This window comes from Pinus tabuliformis, chromosome 8 (genome assembly GCF_031772625.1).
Source record: "Pinus tabuliformis cultivar Carrire ecotype Pingquan chromosome 8, CPIR1, whole genome shotgun sequence".
NCBI lineage: Eukaryota > Viridiplantae > Streptophyta > Pinopsida > Pinales > Pinaceae > Pinus > Pinus tabuliformis.
In genome coordinates this window covers 1335321785-1335328099 of record NC_142294.1, presented here as the reverse complement: position 1 = coordinate 1335328099, position 6315 = coordinate 1335321785, and the positions used below count along the sequence as shown (strand labels likewise).

The 6315-nt window shown below is 41.6% G+C and overlaps 1 pseudogene; it reads right to left on the bottom strand.

Moving 5' to 3' along the window:
• Positions 1 to 5290: 5290 nt before the first annotated feature.
• Positions 5291 to 5983, bottom strand: LOC149240402 (kinesin-like protein KIN-12E; annotated as a pseudogene).
• Between the last annotated feature and the right edge of the window lie 332 nt (positions 5984 to 6315).

Here is a 6315-nt window from a genome sequence, read left to right as displayed (position 1 = left end):
GCACGAACTGCAGATCCAAACTAGCCAAATACAGGTGGGTGCAGGTCAAGTGAGCGTCGCACAGACGAGCCTAGCACCGGGGACAAGTTAGGCTGCAGAACTGGTAAGGACAGTGGACCTTAGAACAGTTTCTCTGCCAGAAGGGTCCCTGAGCACAAAATCGGCCAATGACAAGATCATCATTAGTACCCTTAAGAACATTGGCCTAAATATTGTAGCGCTCCCCAACAAATTTATTCATGCACTGCAGGCTGGAGTGACAGCAAAACTCAGAGATCGGGAGCTGCGCGCTCTCAGTTTAATTAGTGAGTATCAGGTGAACAATGAACAAATGTTCGCTGAGAAGATGCAGGCCCTCAAATAAAGGGATACTGTCTAGGTGGGGAGCTCCTAGCTGGCGGCCACATTTGCAAAGGCGTGTAGAATAGTGTCGGAGTTGCACATACCTAAGGACGCACAACCAGAGGCCAAGATTCAGAAACTAGCTGCAGGTGTCCGTGAGGCAAAGGCAGAAGTAGCGAGAGTTCAATTTGAACTCAACATGAAAATCATGGAGCTGCAACTCAAATCGCCTTCGACTCTACCCGAGCTCAGGGAGCAGCGTAGAGCCACCATTAAGGAAGGGATGGCTACTATCTATTGAGTTAATAGCAGAGAAAGAAAGAACATCAAGAACAAAATGAGAGAGAAGACCAAGAAATAGAAACTGAAATGTGAATCTGTTTATTCGATAATGATTTCCTCTACATGACATTCGATATATTCATGTCATTACCGTTACATAACTAAAAACTATTCGTTACAAAGAAAACTGTTTAACTACGTTTGAAGTTCGTTGTCAAACTAACAAACTCCACCTTGACAACAACTTTCCCATTCATCATCTTTCCTGCAAGCCAAGAGAAGCTAAACACCACCGCAACTTCTCTACTGTAACTAGCTTTGTGAATATGTCTGCACAATTTTCTCGTGTGTGGACCTTTTTAAGAGCTACTTTTCCACCATCGATCACATGTCTCAGAAAATGATATCTCACATCAATGTTCTTCGTTCTGCTGTGATAGGCAGGGTTTGTGGCCAAGCGAATAGCACTTTGACTGTCACAAAGTACACTCACTTTCTCCTGCGTTCTTCCAATTTCATCGAGCAAACCCTTTAACCAGATTGCTTCTTTACTGGCATCTGAAGCAGCTATATATTCAGCTTCGGTAGTGGACAATGCAACAGTGTCTTGAAGCTTTGATATCCAACTAATTGCTCCACCTGCAAGAGTAAAGACGTAACCTGTAGTAGATCTTCTTTTGTCCAAATCACCTGCATAGTCAGCATCTACATATCCGCAGACTGATCCTTCACTACCATTAAAGACGATGCAATGATCTCTTGTGCCTCTTAGATATCGAAGCACCCATTTCATTGCTTGCCAATGTTCTTTACCTGGATTTGCCATGAATCTGCTGACAACTCCAACTGCATGTGAAATGTCAGGTCTTGTAGATACCATCGCATACATTAAGTTGCCTACCGCATTTGCATATGGTACATGAGAGATATACTGCTTTTCTTCATCAGCTCTAGGACTCAAAACCGAAGAAAGCTTAAAATGGGAAGCTAGGGGAACATTAACAGGTTTCACATTATTCATAGAGAACTTTTCAAGTACCTTCTCCACATACTTCTGCTGTGATAACCAAAGCTTACCATTTTTCCTGTCTCTGTGTATCTCCATGCCCAAGATATGTTTTGCTGCTCCAAGATCCTTCATATCAAACGCCCTAGAGAGTTGAGCCTTTAACCTATTGATCTCTTCCATGCTTTTGCTTGCAATAAGCATATCGTCAACATACAAAGCTAAGATAATGAATATGCCATTGAAACTTTTGAAGTACACACAATGATCTTACTCACTTCTTATAAAGTTCTGGCTCACCATGAAGGAATCAAACTTTTTGTACCATTGTCTGGGAGACTGCCTCAGACCATACAATGATTTCCTGAGCTTGCAAACTAATCTTCTGCTGCGACCTCGTACAAAACCTTCTGGTTGTTCCATATATATCTCTTCGTTCAAATCACCATGTAGAAAAGCTGTTTTAACATCTAACTGTTCTAACTCAAGATTAAGCAACGCAGTTAGTGCCAACACAGTGCGTATAGAAACAAGTTTTACAACTGGAGAAAAAATCTCATGAAAGTCTATACCTTCAACCTGAGAATACCCTTTTGCTACCAGTCTCGCCTTATATCTCTCGATACTACCATCAACTTTCCTTTTCAGCTTGAAGACCCATTTACATCCAACAACACTTCTCCCTTCAGGAAGCTCTACAAGATCCCAGGTATTGTTCTTGGCTAAGGAGTCCATTTCTTCTTCCATAGCCTTTTTCCATTTTTCGCTATCTGTATCATCTATCGCTTCCTGATAACAAGACGGTTCCCCATCTTCAGTAACCAAAGCAAAAGATGAAGCAGAATCTTCATACCTTTTGGGAGTTTTCCTTTCCCTTGTTGATCTTCTCAGAGTGACTGGTTGCTGAACTGGTTCAGAAACTTGCACTGGTTCAGAAGCTTCAACGGCTTCCTTTGTGTCTTTAACACCTTTGTCTCCAGAAGTCTCTCCTTCCTTTCGACTGTCACCGAAAGATCTAGCCTCCAACTGAACTCGTTGACACGGCGATACCTGTTCCTGTTCAACACTTTCAACATTTGATTTTAACAAAGAGGATTCATCAAATGTTACATCTCTACTAATGACTATCTTCCGCAATGTAGGATCCCACAACCTATATCCTTTCACTGCATAGTCATATCCAACAAAGACATAACATTTCGACTTTGGATCTAACTTTGAATGCTGATTTTTCGGAATCAGAGAATAAGCATCACAGCCAAATATCCTCAAATGAGAATAGTCACAAGACTGACCTGTCTAGACTTCTTCAGGAATTTTACAATCAATTGCTACTGAAGGTGATCTGTTAACTAAATAACAAGCAGTAGATACTGCTTCCGCCCACAACTCCTTTTGCAAGTTAGCATTGTTGATCATGCTTCTGGCTCTTTCCATAAGAGTCCGATTCATACGCTCAGTAACACCATTTTGCTGAGGAGTATAAACAGCAGTTTTGTGTCTAACAATGCCCTCATCCTTACAGTATTGTTCAAACTCAACAGAAGTGAACTCACCACCATTGTCAGTTCTTAGACATTTAATAGATTTGCCTGTTCTTTTCTCTACCATTACTTTAAATTGTTTAAAGACATTGAATACATCAGCTTTCCTTTTTAACATATAGACCCAAACTCTACGAGAGTAATCATCAATGAACGTTAAAAAATACAATGCACCTCCATATGACATAACAGGGGAAGGCCCCCACAGATCAGAATGAATGTAGTCTAAAACATCTTTACTATTATGATTGCCAACTTTAAATCTTTGTTTACACTGTTTCCCATACACACAATGTTTACAGAAATCTAAATTCAAGGATTTCAGACCGGGAAGAGATTTATGTTTCATCAGTATGTGAAGACCTTTCTCGCTCATATGACCCAAACGCTGATGCCACAGACGAGTACCTGCTTCTTCCTTTTCTGACGCAACCGCTGCTTCACCGACCTGAGTACTTCCTTTTAACCTGTAAAGATTCCCGACCTTCTCTGCCTTCATAACCACAAGGGCACTTTTGAAGACTTTCAAGACGCCATCCTGACCTGTAAACTTATAACCATCTGAATCCAACACTCCCAAAGAGATTAACTGCACAACCTTGTTTGAACAGGCCATGGAGTTGGTGATGACCTTGTAGGAAGACCCCAACTTGCAGATATTGAATACAGAGATCCATGAGCTCCAAAAGCAGTATGACGAGGTTAGGGCAACGACGCGCTCCATTGCTACAGTGCAGCGCCTCACCAAGCTACAGGAGGCGAAGCAGCTCCTCGCACAGGTGGAAGCAACTCAAAAAAAAGAGGCAGTTCTTAAGGCCATGTTGGGTCCTTGGTTGGATGAAGCCTACCAAGTCTCAGCCAACATTAATGAGAAGCTAAATAATTTGCAGCTCAAACAGCAGAAGATCAAGCTAGTCGACGAAGGACCAGCTATGGAGCAACTTGTCAAACAAGTGAAGCAGGAAGCTACATAAAGCATTGTTGAGGTAGCAATTGTGCAGGAAGAGTTGGGGGATCTTCATAGTAAGGTCATCGTGCTAGCTGAGTGACTCGAGGGCGAGTCACGATCATTGTGTTGGGGGCCTATTGGGATGGGGTCCCTTGGGTCATTTTTAGGTTAAAAACTCAAGTTTCGCTGTAAATTTTGACAAAAAGATGTAAAGACTTCGTGAATTGTGGATGTGGAGTGTGTAGTCAGTTAGGAGTCAAAAGGGGGTTTTACCTGTGTTTATGTAAGATTGAATCGATTTTGAGATCTACCCTTGGCTCACGGACCATGGGATTGTATAAATAGGTGTGTCTTAGAGAGTCTAAGGTAGATCTATGATTTTTTCTATGGGTACGACGGAGGGAGTCTTAGAGAGTTAGAGCAGAGGAGTAAGTCTTAGGGGGGGAAAGGCTCTGCAGCTGAGTGCGCAGAGGCCTAGAGTAGTATCCGCAGCTGAGTGCGCAGACCCCTGTAGTTGAGTGTGCAGAGGCCTAGAGTAGTATCCGCCGCTGAGTGCGTGGACCCCTGCAACTGAGTGCGCAAGGAAGTTTTCAGTTTGTAACCTTATACTGAAGATCAATAAAGAAGATTGTTGGAGAAATTCATATGTTTTATCTATTTCCTTCTATTTTTTATGTTATGATATATGTCGTGATGAAAGAATGTATTTATGAATTAATAATCCCTTGATGCATGAATCTATTGGACAAATCTCTTTAATTGAATGCAATGCATGTTAAGTATTTATGTGAAGGTTATGATACTTTCTGTTAAGTTTATTAAGCGCTTAAGCAAATCTGTGTGGATTCCGATCTGAGGCTAGTTTATGATGCAATCAATTAAATAACCTATCTGTTAAAGGTCCGCAGAAGCCGATCGTAGACCTTCGCGAAGGTCTAGAGGCCTTTTGAAGGAAACTATAGCGCCAAGCCCTAAGGGCTTAGAAATCTACGTGAAGGTAGATCTATGACATAAAAAGGACATCACACTGATCTTTGGGTGCGGAAACTTGGTTCCAACATCCCCCCATACTGCTTCGGGTGAGACTTTAGTCCACACTACACAGGTTGATGCTGAAAGGGCCAGTGGTGTAAGGTTTTGTTTGGCACAACTAACTCTGAACCTGGGTCAGGACCCACTAAGCCAACATTGCTCTAGATCTCCACCCTCATAAGATTCTTGGTACCTTCTTAGTTGTTCCATCAACCTTATATTTTCCATTGCAAACCTTGTCACCTCAAGATTGCGATCGAGATGGTTCCTTAGAATTTGTAGCTCCTCCATTAACACATTCTTCGCTTCTAAAAGGTGTTCTTCCACAAACATCTTGTTATAAGAAACTGCCTCAGGTCTCTTAATTTTTTCTTCTCGAAAACAGAGCATCATCTTTCCACATGGTGCATCTTCCTCGCATTGTTTAACCAAAATTTTTAGTTGTTCATTTTCAGCAGCCATTGCCTTCATTGTTGTTTCTAAAGATTCCTCTCTTTTCAGGGCTCTTGTAAGTGCATATTCCAAATCTCTTTTGCGAAGAGCCTTGTTATGAGCAGGTAGTAGGATTGCTAAAGCTTTCATATCCCATGCATATGGTCCTAGAGAGCTCAACAGGGCCATGCTTCCATAGTCATCTTCTTGAGTGGGCGACACTCCTTTGAGCTGACCACGCAGATGACTAACTTCTTCCTTCAACTATTGAATTTGCATATTCAAAGTTATAACATCTCCTGTAGCATCTTCATTTACAGAAAGGACAATCTTGTTGGAAGAGCGGAGAGTGAGATAGGGGTATCTATCCTTCACAAGTTCAAATAGATTGACCATTAGGCTTTGAACAAACCCTCCAAGGGAATCAAAATCTAAACTTGGAAATTCGTGTTATCTTTTAACTAGATGTGAATGTTCTCTTTTTAGGAGTACTATTTTTTTCTTGTTGGGTAGTCAGTGTCTTGCATAAAATTTGATTATCTGTCTAGACTTTGATCGTAGAGGGATCAATTCACAAACACATTTATGGGATGGGGCAATGGGGCGATGGAGCTCTCTTCTAGAATGGACATGACATGTCATAGATTATGGTTCACTATTAGACACGAGGAGCGACAATGCTTGCCTTCCCGTTGCATATTCTTACTGCAGTTAGGCATAGGGACTCT